The 21,358-nt window shown below is 40.2% G+C and overlaps 1 long non-coding RNA gene across 1 annotated transcript; it reads right to left on the bottom strand.

The window, feature by feature from the left end:
* Positions 1-1,901: 1,901 nt before the first annotated feature.
* On the bottom strand, positions 1,902-21,075 carry LOC129171049 (uncharacterized). The gene is made up of 3 exons (XR_008566727.1): positions 21,037-21,075; positions 8,901-9,020; positions 1,902-2,172 (listed from the first exon to the last, which is right to left on the bottom strand). It is a non-coding gene; the product is annotated as an uncharacterized LOC129171049 (long non-coding RNA).
* Between the last annotated feature and the right edge of the window lie 283 nt (positions 21,076-21,358).

Below are 21,358 nucleotides of genomic sequence, written 5' to 3'. Positions count from 1 at the left end.
CCATTGCTGTTGAGGTTGGACACAGTAAGACAGTCATTTGAAACTTCTTCAAAGATCCTGATGGTTATGGAACAAAAAAGTCAAGTGGTAGACTCCCAAAAAAATGTCACCGGCCCTGAGCCGGAGGATCCGATTGGCAGTGCATCAAGACATGGAACGATCCTAGGCCCAAATGAAGGTTGTTACTGGTGCCGAATGCAGTCCAACAACCACGGCTGAATCTCATTTCCACCCCTTATCTTAGCCCTTACCCCTAAATTTTGCGCATTTTCAGAAATCAAATAGTGTCAATTCTCCTTAAATCAAGGGGTAAGTGCTAAGGGGTGTACAGCCCTAGAAACCATATGTGGTAGGGGACCAGACTTGAAACGAAAGGGTAAGAGGAGTTTATGTGGATACCACACTCTAGTGGGAGAGCGGAGACTGAAAGGAGCATATAAATGTAACTAATTAAGCATAATTATTGGTTTTCACAGTAATGTCACTCAAATTTGATTAAATATTCAATCATTTGCTACTCCATGTGAATATTCGCCATGTTTTGAATTGTAGGTTGTCACTAGTTATAACTAGCCAGCTAACACCGATATCTAATTTCATTGCAATCTACTGCATTTCCTAAACGATTAGGCAATGATCAGACAGCGACCACATTAGCCTGTTAATTGTAGGTTGTATTTTTAAATCAGTAAATCTACAGAAATCTACAATACTAAATAGGACTGTGACGTTGCGTTTTATATTAGCTCTATAATCACTTGCTGTATGTAACGCTACACATCGTAGTTATTTGCTGTGAATCATAGCCACCCTAGCCCACCAACAATTCTCATGGTGAGATATGTTTATTGTAGTCAGCATACAGTCTGGATGGTCAGGAAGTGAGCTAAATTAAAGATGTAAACAACGTGGCCATATGTGGACAGCACGCCACGTTATCACAGTTTATTCAACTTTTGGAATCCACTGTCGTCCCATCAATTTTTTTTTTACCATCACTCTATTTGTTTTCAGAACACGATTGCTGTACTACTGTTACTATTATTATTTCAATTACAGTGAGTTAATAGCTCAATTATGCGAATGTGGGAGATGCTGAGCCAACTGATTTCAGCCCTCTGCTACATCCCAGTGTGGAAAAGTATAATGCAGCAAAATACGATTCTGGACTTTTTTACGAAAGAATCTGAGAGAGACAGTCAACGACAGGAGGAGACCGAGGCCAAAACTGGGAGGTTTTTAAACTTTGAAATCATGCTTGGTAAGGTTTATGCATTTAATGATGTTCATAAAGTTCCCTGCTTAGGCTGCTGCTCCCGCGACCCGATGGATGGATGGACATTTTGAAGCTCTACTTAGAACTTCCTTAAGATCCAACAGTGCAAAATGTAAATTCTTGAAATTTTTCAACCTGTCCTAAAATTTTGATCAGGACTGTACCCTGTATATCATAATGCAAACTACAACCACAAAAACAAGCATATTATTAAGTGAATATATTTAATAAAAGTGAGTCATTTACTGGAAGAAGTTTTGAATTGGATCTCATTAGATTGTGCAAGTGTACCTAAAAAAATGGCAAAGCACCAGAACACTAAACCATTGACAAACTGCATGTAAACAATCTTTGCACAGGCTACTGTTACACTTTTGACCACTAGATTCTGCTGTTGCACAAGGTTACGTGATCCCATTGTAAGTTATACCTAATGCTTACAAGACTTGTGGCGTTATATCTGTAGAGAGCTTGCTTATTTTGCCATCTTAATCTATTGTTAACTTCACTCGTTATTCCCTAAACGGCTTTTTATTCTCCAAAATGTTTGACGAAAACACATTACTTAAGATAATATACTGCAGCTGCTGCTGAATTTAGTCTTGTGTTTTTCAATGCACACCTATGGCCTATGCTTGTAAGTAAGTAAGTAGGAAGTTAATCTAAGGGTCCCATCAGCCCTCTTCTGCAGCACACAGAGACGGCTGCCCTAGGCAAAAGAAAATGCTCTGCTTCCTGTGTACCAGGCTTCCTATTCCATGACTGTTTCGCAATGATTAAAGGGCATGTTTCATTGGCACTATAACGGAGCCTTGAAGGTGGAGGAACCAGTGCTGGCTGATCTTAAAACCCATAGGACAGGGTGACCAAAGTGCGGCCTGGGGGCCTTTTGTAGCCTGCAAAAAAAAAAAAAAAAACAGCAAAAATTAATATTTTTAAAAACAGCAAAAAGTTGGAATGTAACAAGAAATATTTGAAATGTTGATACTAATAATACTAGTCATTCATGCTATTTTTTTTCCTTAGGACATAGAATTGGTTTTAGTGTGTTTACGAAATTAAAAATATCCAATTGGTCCCCACATTCTTTGATTTTTCAGTGTGTGGAAAACATTTGCTATAGAGAAACTAGTTATCCTAACCAAAACATTAAATACATTAAATTCAATTATAGTTTGAAGTTTATAGTTTATATATAAGTTTATAGTTTGAATTATAGTTATAGACAGTTTTATGAAAGCCTAAAATTGCACAGAATCATTTTTTTATGTTGTGCTATTCTTCCTTGGGAATGTATGGGAATCTTTTTTTTTGTACCAGTAGCATTTTGAGGCATTGCAGGGTAAAGCAATTAAAATGCCAGTCAGGCTATTTCAGGGTGATGTTGCAGACTTGCCTTAGTTGGGCACTCACTCACACACACACACACACACACACACACAAACACACACACACACAGCATCATGCTCATACATTCTAATTTGGGCCCCTGAACCCTCGTGCATATTCCCCACTGGAGGATCAAATCTATCAGCATTAGGTGTGCGTTGATGAAGGCTTTAGATAAGAGCCAGTGTGTGGGGCCTGTGTCTTGAGGTCCTGTCTTAACGGACTTATCGGAAGAATCTAAAGAGCTCCCTGAAGTCTGCCTGGGGTTTTTAATGGGCGACACTTATATAGGCCGCTGATGCAGTCGGTGGCAAGGATCACTCACTTTCACAAGATGGATGATGTGAGAGCGTGTCGATGATGAGGGAATGATACTGTGTATAAAGTAAGGGGTATGCTTTTTATAGCTGCATGGCTGCTATTTAATGCAATGTATGTCACAGCAGGCCACTCGGCATCCAAATAAAGAGGCGTAAGGGCCAGCAAAAACTACTAAAAGGGCTGTAATCTGCATGCCAGGCCAATAGAGGGCGATGATACTATGTAAAGAACTACTAGTTGTCTCATGTCTTTTATAAAACCCTTCTTTTTTAATCACAGTTATGTTGCATCGCTCCTTCACTCTATGGCAGTTTTTCAAAAATTTATAAATTGATAAATGATCGCTGTTATTAGCCTATTATTAGTCCAAAAAGTGTACATTTAATCAAATGTTATGTACTCTTGGCCTAATTTAAGCATTTTCAAGCATAGGAATGTTCTAAATCAGTGCTTCCCAAACTTTTCAGTCAGTACCCCTTCAGACACGTGACTTGAAGCCATGCACTCCCTACTCCTACACACTTAAAAACATAAACCTTTGCTTAATCTTCATGACCTTGAAATATTGAACATGATTAATACATTTTATATTAAGTAAGTAATTCTGGTAAAAAAAAATAGTATTTTGCGTGGCCAAATATTGATAAAAGTTTTACATGAGCACTGATAAATTGATAAGTATTCGTCCTATGTATCGTTTATTTCAGATGGATGTTGGGATCCTTCCGTTTGCATGGGTTGAACTTTGAAGCTTTACATTTGTCCACTCGCTATCGGTATGATTTAAGTCTGCATTTTAATTTGATGCCAAATTGAAAAGGATAGTTTAACGTGACAAAGCAGTGCGCTAAGTACAAAAATACGTACAACCAATGATAAAGCCTCATTTTCGCCGGAATCCCTGCTCTCTCATCCTGACACGCACAGACATTGCCAGGATTTCACAGTGCGGGTATTGGAACATCGATATAAATTCAATCTTCGAGATTAAACACTCTTAATGCACAACATAATCATCACACTTACTTATTTGTTCATATACTGTAACTCACACAGAGCAATGAATAACTTCATGCTCTGTCTACTTCCTTTTCTCTGCTCTGACTGTGCGCCCTGCACTGTGAGGCGTTCAGGCACGCTCGTAATTGTGAGCGTTAAGCACTAATTGTTCTTCATTTTTATTCACGTACCTCCTATGACATACCATGCTTTGGGAACCTGGGTTCTAAATGAACCAAAATACAAATAGTCTACTGGCCACTAGATGTCACTAGTGGCATTAATTGGAAGGAGGCTGTTATTTCTTATTTAAGTCAAAACTCATTATAGTATATAAAACAACTCAAGTCACATGACTCCGGTCACAAATTGGAGGACATGAGACTTGCTTGGCTAACACTGTAAAAAGATCTTGCTGGTCTTCATGCCATGAGACTTGACTTAGACTTAGGACAGTTGACTCGAAAGGACTTAAGCTCTTTGATAAAATGTTTGCATTTTTTTTAAGTTAGCCTATGTTAGAAATTATGTTTTATTTTGAAACACTGGTATGCAAGATCTGCACCTCAAAAATCAGATACTTGAAGGTTATGACTTGAGACTTGCTTGCACATGTGTGACTTACTTGCACGTCTGTTAAGAACTATACTGTGCAACACAGCAGCAACAGAACCAATGTTGTAATAGCGGTAAGAAGCAAACTGGCCTGCATTAATAGCGCAGAAGAGTTCATTTCAAACAGTACAGCAAGTGTAATACGAGTTTCACGCCAACAGCCTAGTAGCCATTCCAACATTGTAAAGCGCATGCAGAGGTACATAAAGCTGCTGGATGCTGATCACTCATGACCCTTCAAATGCAGTTGGAGTTAATAAAAGCTACATTAGGAGGTTTCCTGCAGGTTAATGGAGCGTTAATTGGATAATTTTATGGTAAATAAATAAATAATTGGATACGTCAATGTTTTCTCACATTATTAAATTTTGGAAATATTTTGAAACACATGGTCAGTTAAAGGCAGCGTGATGTAAGCGTCCCTATATACGATGTGGAAGTAGGAATGTGTTGCCATCGCACAGTCTGACACAGACAGATATCCTTATCCCGCTTGAGAGATGCCTCTCTGTGGTCAAGAGGGCAACAGGCCTGGTCGGCTGTGGTGCAGTGAGGTGGACTCTAGAGGTCCTTTTTGGATTGATGACTTTGTTACTAGGAGCAAGAGCGAGGGCCCACCCGTGTGCCATGGCCAACCCGCCCCCTCCCCTCTCCTCCTTTAGCCCCATCCTTCCCACAACATCAAACATGCCGTATTATGTTGATCTATGGAGATGGCCGAGCAGTACTTTCAAATGAGTCGGGCCAGGTCCAGCAAAGGATTTATCTCTTGGCCAGATTAAAGGGGACCGGGGCGTCTGCCAAACAAAGGCTAACATGCGGGGTCAGCTCGGGTCCTGGACTCAGACATTTACACTGGAGGGGAGAACCAGGACTTTGTCAGGTTTTGACAGCCCTCATACATTATTGTTTTGTATTGGGTAGATCTGTTTGGAGCCACCATTTAGTCGGATTTTCTACAAAAGGATTAGAAATTATGAAAGCCCTTAGAAATTGCATTGGAAAAAATAAATAAATAAAGTTTTGACTAAAATTGCTATTTAATGCACCACATTTTATTAGAACAATTTACAGATACGATGCAAATATGTGTCCCCTAGTGGCCGTTAGCAGTGTAAGGGATGTCAATCTTATTATAGGGCAATGCTGCGTTCCAGACTTGCTGGCAAGTAGGAAGTATCCCACTTGGAGCTTCCTGGTTCGACCTCAAAGCCTTCCAGTTGAGAGTAAACAAAAAAACATGGCAGACAAACTCAGTAACTCTGTTGTTTGGCACTGCAGGTGGATTAAATAGTAGGAATTTGCACTTTGAGTAGTGTTCCATACACTTTTCCTAGTCTGAGGTTGAAATTTTCAAATTTACCAGTTGTATGGAAGGCATCATAACATCACAGCCATCATTACCTCTGGAGAACGTACAAAATCTACTACAATTAGTTTTCGTCAACCGTTACAATGCTGCAAACATACAGTACCTGTCATATTTTTAATTACATTTAAATAACTATTCTTGCATATATGCTTGTTGAAAAACAGTTTGCACTGGGAAGTTCCTCTATTGTAAAATATTTTTGTGACAAAATATTGCCTTTTTCTGAAAAGTGCATCCTCCAAGTTTGTGGAGGTGTGTGTGGGGTTTATTGTACAATTTCATACTAAACTGTTGTAGGCAAGATGATTTATAACTATGACACATTCTCTGCCTGTTTGAGTCTTCCACTTGAAAAAGCTGCTTTCCTAGGAAGCTCGCTGTTCATATTTCCTCATCCAAACGTGTAAAGGGCTTTTGGTCGAATGCGCGTCACATCCAGTGATTTGTTCCCGCTGCTTTGACCTTTGCACTCCTTCCCATTTGTCACTTTGTAATGTTTTTAGTGCAAGAATGTGGGCTTGTTTCACTGCCGCACAGAAACACACACATTTTATCACAATGTTAGCAGCTTCATCTGGGTTACATTGTGACACTTCACATGTGAGCACGACTCGTCTCGCTTTACTGTTAATTGTCCTCCTCATCGCAAGCGCGGATGTGATTATTCACTAGCTTTTTTTCCCCTTGTTTGGCGCCACTTCCCTTCCATTTGTTTTCCCTCCAGATGAGGTTGCTGCTTTTAAGAGTGTTTTGGGTAACATTACATTTAGGTCCCATTACGAAAACACTCATTTATATTCATTTGGACGTGAATGGTTGAGACTAGACTTAAGGGCTAAGATAGGATCAGGCGCTTCGACGGGATGACGTGTGCTCGTTCACACACATAGAAAGAGCCCAGCCTTGGACAAGACAGCCTTAAATCAGGGCAACACACTCCCTGGAATGTACCTTGGCATGCCTGGCGAGGTTATTGCACGTGGGAATATTTGTTTCACTTATCAACGGCGAGTGTTGGCTGATGGGAAGCCAGAGTGGGATGAAGGGAAAGCACGTACTTGAATTCTGGCGGTGTGATTGCCATTGTGTGAATTAACAGGAAGTCATCAGAAGGTGGTGGGAAGGTATTTTCATTACCTCTGCCAATGGAGGATGTTAGCATGCATTCATATAGTATATCGTATTTCCTCAAATGACATAATAATAGACATCATATCCCAATAAATCACTGGGTGAATGAATAAACACCACACCCCAAATAGACACTAACTCAGGAAACACATAACGTGGTCCTCCTTTTACACAGAGATCCTTCACAATATACTGTACAACAGTGAGATGCATGACAATGTGAGTGCATCGGGAGTCACATACAGTATACAGTAAAATACTCGTTGCACAGTAACAATTGCTTTCAACACAACAGGGCGGGAGAAGTGAGTGTTGTGTGAGAAACTTCACATTGCCAAATACACGTTCACACAGAAACCATCCCAGTTAAGACTCTGATACTACCTCTGAAGCCGGAACACTTCCAGGTTCAACGACCAGTTTCTACATCAGTGACAAACTATGAAAAATACTACAAAAAAGGTAACAATAGCTGGGATAGGCTCCAGTATACCCCCGCGACCCTAGCGAGGCTAAAGTGGAATAGAAGATGAATGATTGGCACTTATTATTAAGTGGTGCACCTAATCTTCTGTCCAGCGAGCGTCAGTTTGTCCGTCCTGTGAGTGCACACATGAACTGTGTATACACTTCTGATCAAAATTTTAAGCCCTGTTGAAAAATGGCAAGAATTTACATTTTGCACTGTTGAATCAGGAGGTTCTAAGTCGAGGTTTTAAATCCAAAAAGAAGAAATGGGAGTGAGACAAAAAAAAGAGTAAGCTGGCTGTTAGGCTGTTCATCAGCCGATCAAAAGTTTAAGACCACAGCCTTGAAAAGCCAGTATTCACACTGTCGTGATCTCTTGATGGCAAAGGCAAAAAAGCACAAATTTGCACAAAAGCACCAAAACATGAGACATTGAAAGGTGAAGGGAAGTTTTATTCTCTGATGAGACAAAATATGTAACTTTGATGGTCCGGATGGCTTCCAACGTTACTGGCATGACAAGGAGATCCCACCTGAGATGTTTTCCATACAACACAGTTAAGGGGGCGCCATCATGATCTGGGGTGTTTTTTCCTTTATTGGAACAATCTAGCTTCAGGTTGTGCAGGGGTGTCAAACGGCAGCTAGCTATGTGGAGATGTTGTAGGGGGCATCTCTCGTGACTGAAGACCCTCGTCTGTGTGGTAATGACTGGCTTTTTCAACAGGACAACGCTGCAGTTCACAATGCCAGGCCTGACAAAGAACTTCTTCCATAAGAATAACATCACTCATTTGGACCATCCTGCGTGTTACCCTGATCAAAATCCAATTCAGAACATTTGGAAATGGATGGCAAGGGAAGTTTACAAAAATGGACATCAGTTCCAGACAGTGGATGCCCTCCGTGAAGCCATCTTCACCAACTGGAGCAACATTCCCGCTCGCCTCCTGGACACACTGGCATCGAGTATGCCTAAACCAATTTTTGAGATGATTAGCAAAAATGGCGCAGCTACTCATTACTGAGTCCTTTTTTTAATTTCTATTTTAAAGGGGGTTTCGGGGTTTTTTGAGCTTTGGTCTTAAACTTTTGATCAGCTGATGAACAGCCTGTTTCACTTTCATGCTTGTTTGCAATAAATTGCTTACTCTTTTTTTTTGTCTCACTTCTTCTCTTTGCATTTTCAAGTTCTCTTTAGAACCTCCTTATGATCCAACAGGGCAAAATCTGAATTCTTGCAATTTTTTTAACTGGTCTTAAAATTTTGATCAGGATTGTATATATGTGTGTGTGTGTGTGTGCGTGTGTGTGTGTGTGTGCACATACCAGTGATCAGTAAGTGTGGTTATGTGCTGCAACTTCCAAGCCTCACCCATGCAGTGGGAGGAGAGTCCAGGGTCGGGTCAACACGGAGCGAGGCAGAGGAGACGCTGTGCCTGGCACCACCTAACACACACATGCACACACGCACGCACACGGACGCATGCACACACACACACAGACACACACACAGACAAGCAACCTTGGAAATCACAGCCGAAGTAGAACAGAATGTACATTACAGAGGTCGTCTCACCTCCCTTCTTCTTCTTCCCTCACTGCAGCCTCCATTCTAAAAAAATGTTTTTTTGAAAATCAGCTATAAAATGTTTGCATCAAGAGGGTTAAAAGGCTGACGTTCCCTAGTGGGGGTCACATGACTAAAGATGGCCTTGTGTCATGTTTTGCAAGGTCTTTCTTTGACATTGGAGCCAATGAGGAGCAGATGGGGGGAGTCGTGAGAGCCAGCTTTTATAGGTGCGCGTGTGTCCATGTCAGGTGTGTCGGTATCATGCATGCAGGATTTATTGCAGGTGCAATGGATGAGGGGGATTAGCGTTGAGCAATCATGCTCCTTTTTACAGCCAAAATGTGCAACACTTAAAAAGAAAGCACAGATCATACAAGAGGCCAACAACAGGTCAGCTTTGTACATAATACTCTACATTGAAGCATAGCTTTGTTCTAGTCATACATTCTAGAAGAACAGTGGAACCTCAAAGATACAACACTTCTGACACCAAGTATGGGAATTCATCTGTTCTGACCTGTATGGGTATACAGTAATTAAATGTAATAAGTGTATTTACCTTAGCTAGCTTTCTGTAAATTGCATATACTGTATAATTGATATTTTGATTTGTTCATTTTGTATTGCGCAGCCAAACCCCACGTCTGGTTCTATGGTTATCATCACACTTTTTCTTTTTTCCAACTGGTACCCTTTTGTGGTGGCAACAAAAAAAAGCCAAAGAAAAACTTAAACACACCTGCTCACTGAGCTGAAGTCTCTCGAGATTTGATGATGATAATGATGACGTTTGGGGCATTTTTTTCCAGAAAAATTGTCTAAATTCTAAATATTAATATTATATACTATATTGTTATTATGTTTAATTAAAATTTTACCCTCTTCCTGTTCTGGCGCCTCCTAGCTGGTTGTCGCTGGTGAGAAACAGGGTTTTGCAGAGGCAGAGAACAGAAAACACAAGCAGCAGATTTCAAGCATTCTGCAACGCATGAGGTCATGAGAACTGGAAGCGGCGCTGTTGAGATGATGAAATGAGTCACCAAAGGGACCTCCATGTAACGCTTGGTCACTGAGAGGTCGCCTTCATCCAACAGCCATGAGAGTGACAAACACACAATTATTGAACTTCATTTGAAATTATTTGAACCAAGGTCTTTGTCGGCAGTGAGAACGGACACAGGAGGGTTCAGGCCGTTGGAGGACGGCGAGGTAGCGGGGTCGTCATCAGAGCTATTTTTGTTAGTAGAAGTTCAAAAGTGGTCTTGTTACCCTGGAGGCGGCTCGTGTTTTCCACACAGCTCAGCCACTTTGCAGTTGAACCCCCACAACCCTCCCTCCCTTGCCTCCTTCCTCTCTCTATCCTCTTCCACCATCCTCCTCTCCTCCTGCACCCCCCCTCCGGACAGGAAAGCGCCCGTGGCCCGCTATGGAGACAGCCTGACTGTGCAGGCGGCCCAGCAGATGCACTGGAGATAAGTTTGTGTGTGTAAGCTGGGCCGCGACCCTCGGCAGCAGGACATTGACCAGATCCTGTCAGGGAGAGGGCAAGAGCCGGCCCACCAGCACCCCCTCTCTCTTAACACCCCGGCCCCATCCTACTGTCTCCATGCATGGCCCAGCAGGGGCCAGAGGGGAGGACAGCGCTCCCAGCAGCAACCCCCTCTGGAGCCAAGACTTTCCTCTGGATGCAGGACAGCAGCCTCAGTCTCCACGACACCTCGTGTATGCGCAGTAGAGCCTGACCGCCTCCCTCCCTCCTACTCTCACTTACACACAATGAGTCCCCCAAGATAACTTCTCCCGTCCCGTAGAGATAATACATACAAAGTGTGTGACAGAGACGCCTGGTCACTTACAACAACACCATCTTTCATGCTACGTCAGCTTTCTGTTGTCTGAGAAATTACGTCAGAGGAAACGCGGAGACTGGAAATGTGGACAGACTTGGCCTGTTGTTTAATCCTGGACACAGGAGAGTCAATTAGTAGACAACGCCGGTCCAACAAAGATGCAGTGCTGGATTAGAGGCTTCATTTAAAGGTCCACACTGGGAACACATCAAGTGTCTGTGTGCCTTTACTCAGAATTCAAAGCAGTACAGCTTTCCTGGTCCTCAAGAACCACAGATACAAGACTTCAGGGGCTGCACCCTTCAGAAGACCCAGCCTAGATGTCTACATGCTAGCATTACTAACATCACATGTTTGAACTTGTGGTGGAACTTGTGAAGTTGGATAAAATTATCAAAAATTTGTGGGGAAATTATTAATGTAAAGTAAAAAAAAAACAAAAAACAGTGTGTTGTGCTTTTTCTTTGGTGTTTTTGCCAGAAGAATCTACACGGGAAGTTAGACAAGTAAGCAGACTCACATTTACTGCAGAAAACCTGAAGATGATGACAGTTGCTGCATTATCACATGTGGTCAGCAGCTTTATCTACCTCTGCGTGCGCATTGAAATGTTGCTATTCAACTGTTGTGTGTTACACTTGCTACACTACTGTTGTTTACAACGCACTCATCAGCGCTATTAACAATCGTAGATGGTCTGGAAAGGTAGCAGAATTTAATGGTGCTTTCCTGAGCCCTGGCCACACCCACGAACAACATTTTAGGAAAATTGGTAGTAGTTTTCTGTGTAATCCTTCTGCACAAGCTAAGAAACGGTGATGAAAACACTGACCAAAATGTATTTTTTTTAGTATGGGGTTGCGCATTGTTGCTTTCCAACATCCATCCATCCATTTTCTATGCCGCTTCTGTCGCGGGGGTATGCTGGAGCCTATCTCAGCTGACTTCGGGCGAGAGGCAGGGTACACCCTGGTCTGGTCACCAGCCAATCGCAGGGCACATATAGACAAACAACCATTCACACTCACATTCATACCTATGGACAATTTAGAGTCACCAATTAACCTAACATGCATGTTTTTGGAATGTGGGAGGAAACCGGAGTACCCGGAGAAAACCCACGCACGGGGAGATCATGCAAACTCCACACAGAAATGCCCCAGGGGAGAATCGAACCCAGGTCTTCCTGATCTCCAGACTGTGACTGTGTGGCCAATGTGCTAACCACTAGACCACCGTGCAGCCCTGCTTTCCACCATGTGAATGTTAAATAATTCATAAAAAGAAGCAAAAAAGGCTCAGTTTTGGCCGCCTGACATCATCACTATGTCTCCATTGTGATGACTAAAGGCGCTTCTGACCTTGCGTTCACAGTGTGCAGGAGGGAGCAGCCATCCATAGCTCCTTCCTCCAATCCTGGATCACACGCCAGTACACAGAATTCATCTTTCACCTGACAGGGCGCCTCCTCCGCCTCCAAGCAATAAGGAGCTGAAGCTCACATGGATCCTCATAGCTGAGAGGTTAAACCCAGTTTGTCATCAGATTGCAGGAGGAGGAGTGAGGAAGGGATGTGGACGGCCTGTTCGCAGGCGGCGTCTGACTCCTACTGACACCTCTTCTCGGAAACACCATCAGCAATTCCTGATTGTTTTCAAGTCCAGACAAGTCTCAAGGTAGATTTAACACTATATGGAAAATGTCTCTTTTAATAAAACATTGCCAAATCAGCTAAGACTAATTCTGGTCACAAAAAAAAGAAAAAAAACAACCTTCCCTCTAACCAGAAGACTGGGGTGGACATCTGCCTTGACCAATTGTGTTATAAGAGAGCGAGACAGGAGAAAGTTACTGCACAAACATAAACAAGACTACTGTTAATATTGCCCTCTACTACAGTAGTAATGTAGTGGAACAATCCATTCCATTTATTTGGACCATTTTTCCCACAGGAAATAACAGAGTCAATCAGTTCCACAGTCATACCTGTTGCTGTTAACGTTCAGTAAGTGTACAGACTCAATTTAAAGTAACATTTTAACATTCTTAGTTGTCATAAACAAGTTGAACGCCTTTGATATTAAAATGTAAAAACAAGAAAACACAAGCGTAAGAAGAAGTTAACCACTGCATAAGCAAATACACTATCCTCACTGTAAGTGACGACTGGACAAAAAAATGTACTGCATACCATTCAGTGTCCATTTTTCTACTTTTCATCATGTCATTTCTTGTGTTGCACAGCAAAGCTGCTAAAAGCTAAAGAAAAAGCAAAACAAAGTTAATCCTTCTGATAGAACTGTCGTGAGCAACACTTAAGTTTTGCGTCATATGTGGCCAGAATCTGGACTTTGGAAGCATATTTTTTTATTATGACTCGTACATTTCGTATTCGTTGTTATGTTAGCCAAGAGAGGTGTTGCGTCACCTTTGCAAAGGTGAATGTATGATGAAGCAATCAATGTCATTTTTTTTGCATAGCCAAAATTCCCGACACTGTTGTTCTTGCGAATTTCCTGCTATGTCACACAATAGTTGAGGGCCAGGCTGACATCCAGTCTAAATATTGTCCTAGCGTGATTCACGCTCAAATTCTGCATTGATGATGATTCATCCCTCCAAAGCCACCAGCACCGGTGCTGCTGTCACTGAAGGGTGGAGACGTTCAATTTGTGTGTTTTCTTTCTTAATGTCATAAAGGGAAGGGAGTGCAGCATAGCGGCTTTTTATAGTTTGGCTTTCCAGGGTGCAGGTTGCACAACATGAAGTCTGAATGCAAATATAAAGTCAACAGTACGACTACTTCCTCATCCCACAAGTTAGGACGTTATTTCCCCACGTCTTTCTGTACTTCAGATAGAACATGTATGAAATTACAAAACCAAGTGACTTCTTTTGAGCTGCTTATGTCAGAAAATGTCAGGTTTTGGCCACATTCTGACATCACAAAACCAGCTGCTCTGAACAGGGTGGCTTAGAAAGGGTGTTAAGTAAGAAGCATGACACAAACATGTTATTAAGACACCTTTAAACTGTCAATAATGTGCATAATATGTCACTGTTCATATTTTTAGCACTGATTATCTGTACTGTAACTTTTTTTTGTATGCGAGCCTTGACTGTGAGCCATGGCTGTGAAAATTTTGTAGGAAAAGTTCAACGTGATGTACTGTGGATCTCGCACATTCACGACTCACGCAAAACTGTAATTTTTTGATCCAAAAATGTATTTTAAAAATATTTTTTTCCTCCCAAAATAGGTCGTTTTTCCACAGAAAACACATCTACCTCAATCACAATAGGTTGGTAATAATGAATAAATACAAGATAATACAGGTCAAATGCTATAAAGCCCAAGCCGTGTGTCAACGTTTTTAATGGGCGTATCAATGACTCACAGTTTTTTTGCCATTTGCTGGTTGTCCTGCAACATAACCCCCGTGAAGAGCAGGGATATATCGTATTACCTTTGAATTGGACGAGGATGGAATGCCCCTTTAAGTCGTGTAAATGGCAATTAGACCAAGATTTGAGGTAAAAAAAAAAAAAAAAAAGCCTCTAAAGTGACATGTAACATCACTTCCATGAGCATCAAATGGTTAAAGCTGGATGGAAAAACTTTGTCCCTCCCATTCTGTGCTTATACAGACAAGGTTGCAAAAAAATGTGGAAAAATAATAATCGAGTTCGCTAACGCTCAACAATGTAACAAAATGATGAATTAGGAATTTGTGTTTCCATCCACTGCCAAGCATACAATACATGTACGGCGCGTATAAAAGCTACCTGATGTGATAAGACTCACAATGCGCAATATGACGGAACTCTGAAGGCGGAAAATTGCCAGGTCGATTGTGCCCCCCTTAAACAAGAGGGGAAAATGCCAAATCTTAAGTCAGACTGTTTTGTTGTTTTTGCTTCATGTTGACATTTTGCAAAATAGAATGCATCTGGCGAGTTTTATAGGTTTTACATGTTAATATTAGCAGCAGTGTGTTATTACTTTAATTTTCTGTAAATATTTGATGACAACAACAGTGTACCCTGGGACAAAATATTTCTTGCTCCCTTCTTTCCTATATTTCATAATCCAAACAAATATCCTGTAAAAATTGTGAATAAAATCCTAGCAATGCGCTATTTTAATAACCTCTCAATACTGTAAAAACAAAAGTGGGTCCTGCTGTAAAAGACAAACATGGCTGACATACAACAGTATTCCTCCATAAAAATGCCAAAATGCTGTTTCACTTTGTTTTCTGCTCTCACAAAAATACTAATGATGCTATTTCCACCCATCCACAAATCACTGTACGACTTCACTTCTGATTAGCATGTGAATGACCATTAGTCCCAAAGAGAGAGTCTTGTTACGATCCATCGTAAACTACACAGCGCTCAACGAGCTGGGGGAATATTACTTTCTCTTCCGAGAGAAAAAAAAATACTTGTCTTTCAACACAAAGCACAGTTTGGTAACAAAGTTAGAGGAGTAAATGAATATTTGGAGAAAATGTTGGGTGGCTTCCCAGAGTTGGAACATTAAGAATGCCATTCCCCTTAAAAGCCTACTGAAGTATAAAAAGGTTTACTGGGTTATCGGAGGGCTTCACTTTGAGTTAGACGAATGGCTCAAAAACTACTAAACTTTATTGTTAAGTCCCTCCATCAAGATACAACAAATAGCATACTCGGCTCATAACATTATCTACAGCGGTGTGAAAAGGTATTTGCTCCCTTCCTGATTTCTTATTTTTTTGCACGTTTGTCACACTTAAATGTTTCAGATCAACAAACAAGTTTAAATATTAGTCAATGACAACACAACTGAACACAAAATGCAGTTTTGAAACTTTTTATTATTAAGGGAGAGAAAAAAAAAATCCAAAACTACATGGCCCTGTGTGGAAAAGTGATTGAAATACATTGTAGTCCGACGAGACAAAAGTTGAACTTTTTGGAAGGTGTGTGTCCCATTACATCTGGTGTATAATTATCACTACATTTCAGAAAAATAATATTATACCAACAGTAAAATATGGTGGGGGTAGTGTGATGGTCTGGGGCTGTTTTTGGTTGAATTACAACAATTCTGCAAAGATAAGTGGGCCAAAATTGCTCCACAGCGCAGTAAGAGACTCATTGCATCGCAAACGCTTAATTGCAGTTTTTGCTGCTCAGGGTGGCCCAACCAGTTATTAGGTTTTGGGGGCAATCACTTTTTCACACATAACTATGGAGGTTTGGATTTTTTCTCCTTTAATAATAAAAACTTTCATTCAAAAACTTCATTTTGTGTTCAGGTGTGTTGTCATTGACTAATATTTAAATTTCTTTGATGATCTGAAACATTTAAGTGTGACAAACGTGAAAAAAAAAGAAATCAGGAAGGAGGCAAACACTTTTTCACACTACTGTATCTATTGCTGACTAATTAGCTACATCAGTAAATAGCACAAGTAAAACTGAGTAGCTAACTCTATTGACCATTGCTAAATATGCTACATTATTACAGAGTACTATAACAACTATAAGTTACGTTTCCTTAATTAAAAATTCTATCTACAAGTACTGTATATCTAGCTAACTAGCAATCTGTCTTCAATCAAATTTTGCTACAGTCCAACAAATAGGTTCATAACTACAAAGAGTTGTTCTTACCGTAAGTCTATCTTTCTTTAGAGATAAATAGCTATCTCTAGCTAGCTTGCGAAAACTAATACAACAAATACGATACTAGCTTCATAGGTAGAATTAACTGATTTCAGTTTGGGAATTTCCGGTTGAAGAATGAAAATATGACCAGTACAAACGGGGTCCTCGCTCAGTCAAGAATCAATCAGCGAGAACGCCGACTTGACACAAATATCCACCAGCCAAACGCGGCGCAGGTAAAAGATTGCTCGGCGGTTGTTTACTCGCCATTCTGGCTAGCCTTTCATGTCTAATCCTCCTCTCATTGCTCAGACAACAGCGAGCCAACGGAACCATTGTATGGAGCGACACGTCGCCCTCTCAAGGTGTGTGTGGTTAACCTCTACTGTACGTGAGAGCAAACACGCCATCAAAGGCCAGCGTGCAGGCTGTCTGCAGGTGAGGGGTCAGCCGAGGGTCAGGGGTTGTTTTCAGGTTGGCGCCGGCCCTTTCAATGGCGAGAACGTTTGGCCCGAAACTTGACGCATGCTTTTTTATAACCCACTATTATATATTATATTATATAATTGCCACTACTACAATATATAACAAATAATCATCATAGGGATTGGCTCTGTCATCTGCTATTTGTCAATGTTACACACCGCAATAGGACAATGTTAGCAAAAGCTAGTAGTAGTTATTTGTTAGTACTTTCAGAGCTTTTCAAGCTTATTCTTGAACATGTTTTTGGATATTTTTTTACACACTTAAAGTACTAGCAAAAATACTAATTCTGTAATTAAGTGTTATAGTGTACGCTAACTTCAACTGTTCTATTACAATTCCCTACAATAAACTTGTGAAAGTAAGTCTTTAGTTATGTAATATGTTGACAGCATTCTCCCCAATTCCATTAATATCTCGACTTTAATTACGCTATCGTATTTCATTTCGAATGTTTTATGTTTTAATTGTAACATTTATTTACTTTAATAACTCTTTATTGTGGTTGTATTTTAGATAATGAACGTATTTTGCTCTCGTGTCACAAAACAAACAAAATTTAAGTAACTTTATGTAATATTTTAATTTTGTGTTTAGTTGTTATAGTTTTTTTCATTTTTGTGTTTAACAAATGACGATATGATTAGCTGACATGAAAATATTCCGCAAACTTAATGTTTCCTCGGCGAAAGACACAAATTCGTTTGATTTGCTAAACAAATGGTGCATCCATGTGCGAATAAACAAAACAAGCGTAGGTAGAACATAACATTCTTTCAAAGCTGCGACATAACGGCAACATAAAGACATGATCCTGGGGTTCCCATGCATGTCCTCATATTTGTGAGTAATGGCCACACTACATTGTCTGCTTGGAGTGTCCAGTGCATAGTTTGGTGCTAGCATGGCTGCTAGCACCACTAATTGAGTGATTGAGAGCAGAGGCCCCAGCGTCTATCTGCCTGGGACATTATCGCAGCGGCTGTCAGACGAGGGTCCACAGCGGCTTGACTGGAATGCAGACTGCAACTCTGGACCAGCCACGGACTTTGTACGGCGGATAGGCCCCCCCCCTCCGCTCTTTCAGTCCTCCGCCAAAGCTCAGTGCAATCAGTCAACAGGACCCCAGGGGCCATTTTGAAAAACAATCACTCTCTCTAAGTAGTCAAGAGGTGCCAGGGCTAATTATAAACAAACTATTGATGTCCGACTAAGGGATTGTGCTAGACTGTGCCAGTGTGTGTTTGTGTGTGTGTTTTAGGGTCAAAGGAAGGTTCTGCTTGACAGAGCATTCAATTGGCCGTTTAATGAGGCTCACCCAAAGCACACTTCATAAAGACAACTAAAGACTGCTAATAACCACACTTTAAAATGTGTCTTATTTACATAAACAAAATTGACATCCAATACAAGTTTGGCTTTTATAAACATAATCATTAGCGTTTTGAAATGAAATAGGATAAAGAGCTTCCAGTGTGATATAATCCTACACCTCATTGATCAATAAACCCTGCTCATTCTGACAATGTCAATCAACATTTTTTTTTATTTCTTTATTTTCCTCATACGGTCAACTCTTGCTACATCGCGGTTCAAATATCGCTCCCTGACTGTCATGTTTTTCCAAATATTAATTAATTAATAAATTATCATGTTTCGCGGTTGACTATGGCCTTTTATTAGTAAAAAAATATTGAATGACAAGTCATATGTAGTATCCTGGTCACTAGGCATCAGCAAAGTTACGTTGATGAAACGTTGCCTTACTTAACTTTCAGCCATGGCATGTCCAACATGACCGAGTAAAATTCCTTGTGGAAGTGGTACGTTTTTGGTTTCTTACTTTGTCTTTCTTCCACACTCAGTTTCAAATCCATACTTAAATTCAGAGTAATTAAATTGGAGGCTAACTTGGTTACCTGAGTAGATTGCGGTGGCCGTCTCTTGTGTCACATCAGAGACACCATAGCCTGTGCATAAAGGTTGCACAATGTGGTCTAAACAAAGCTAGCTAAACAAATATCATAGTGAAGATGGATGATTGGCTGATGTCAACCTATTTTTGTTTTTTAATGCCATGCGATCGACCCACATTACATTTGAAATGCTACAACAAGGAACTTTCCCAATGCTAACGTGTGACTTATTATGATGGATTATCGCTTATCTTATCTACTACATTAGGTAATATAAGTGTAAAGGTGACTATGTTATTCCATGTCTACAATGCTCTAATAATGTTAAAAAAACAAGTTTTAGAAGGTCATAAACAGGTTTTCTATGCTCTAACTACGAAAATATTCAATTTATTAATATTGAATCCTACAAATTCACTTATCATGGTCGAGTCTAGAACCAATTAACTGTAATAAACAAGGGACAACTGTATACTTAAGTCTCAAAATTACTTGTCGCAAATGTGCACTTTTTTTTTACACAACCACGACTTCATACACGTAATTACAATGCTACTCTTGTAATGTTTTGGCTTTTTATGGTAAATTGTCTACCTTATTCTCACAATTATGGCTGCATTCACATACTTAGCACTCTATTCTTGTTGATTACTAGGGTTGGGCATCGTTTGAATTTGAACAATCCAGGTTCCGATTCCTCGTTTAGATTGTTCTTCGTTGGCTTTTCCAGTCGGCGGACTGGGAATCGAAACTATCAAATCAAAATGTAAAAATTTTAATGATGCTAGGAGTATCGCAATGTTAATTCCGGATGCTCGAGACTCGATGCCCAACCCTATTGATTATTTATTTATTCTTAAAGTTATGACTCTGTAATTTAGACTTAATTCTTGTAATTATACATTTATTCTTATAGTTACAACTTTATTGTTGCTGTATTTCTACTTCATTCAAACTACTTTATCCTCAGAATATTTCAACTTCATTCTCATAAATTTGGACTTGTTTCTCACAATTACGACTTTATCGTTTTATTCTACTGTCATCTCAAAATTCTGGCTTTAATGTTGTGATTTTGCAATTGTGAATTCCTGCAATTATGACTTTGTCCTTATAATGACATTTTACATTTTGACAGTATTTTCATTATGCTGACTTCATGATTGTTACGTTGACTTCAATTCTGCAACTATGACTTTTTTCACACAAGACATGAAATAACCGACATGAAATAACACCCCAATAGTCACTTTTTTATTATTCTTTGTTTATGTCACATTGCACAAGCTACGGGATCACTTCATAGACATAACAGATAGCTGCCGAGAGCAGAGCAAGCTACTGAGCTAACTAGTTAGCCTCTCCAATTTACTTATTATAAACTTAATAAAGTGTTTCAAACGGAGTGGGGAAGAAGGACAAAGAAGCCAAAAATGTACCACTTCCACACATAATGAGACATGCAAACTCCACACAGAAATGCCCCGGGGGAAAATCAAACCCAGGTCTTCCCAATCTCCAGACTGTGAACGTGTGGCCAACGTGCTAACCTCTTGACCACCACGCAGCCTTATAACAGTAACTCTTTCAATATATTTTGACTAGTAATAGGCCATAGTCAACCACAAAACAGCAATGACTTACTAATGAATTATTTTTTTGAAAAAACGTGATATAGTGAGGGAGCGATATTCGAACCGCAATGCAGCCAGACTGTATTATTGTCACATTTTGACTTAAATTCCGCAACTACGACTTTTTCGTCACAATTCCAACTTTATTCTCATCATATTTTGACTGAAATTTGTCAACTCCAACTTTTTTCAGTTAATATTTTGACTTCATTCTCACAATATGGCGGCTTTATTCATGCAATGATGGATTTATTCTCAAATTTATGACTTTTTTCCCTGTCTAAGACATTATTCTGGTTACAAGTAGTATTATTTGTTTTGTAGCCTTGCAGTTTGGGAGGATATATTTACTTTAATGGACGTGGAAAAGAGTCAAACAGTCCAGCAATGATCCCAATGGTGGTGTACGCTGTATCCTCCAAGGACAGAAATGAACTCTGTTTCTGACAGTGTAGTTTGACGACAAAACATTCTGAGCTGATGACGACAGCAGAAGAAAAATGAAGGTGGCCTTCCAGTTCATCCTGAGGGGACATGGATGTTTCACATTTCAAGACGTTACGTACACCGAGGCCTTGACTGTAGCGCTTGGAATAAGGAGACAAAAGGGGGGGATGTTTCACCTGTCTGGAAAAGTTAGATAATAGCAGAAATAAGTTCTTTCAGGGTGGGT

The sequence above is a fragment of the Dunckerocampus dactyliophorus genome, chromosome 2 (assembly GCF_027744805.1).
Source record: "Dunckerocampus dactyliophorus isolate RoL2022-P2 chromosome 2, RoL_Ddac_1.1, whole genome shotgun sequence".
Classification (NCBI taxonomy): Eukaryota; Metazoa; Chordata; class Actinopteri; order Syngnathiformes; family Syngnathidae; genus Dunckerocampus; species Dunckerocampus dactyliophorus.
This window is presented reverse-complemented; position numbering and strand designations above follow the sequence as displayed.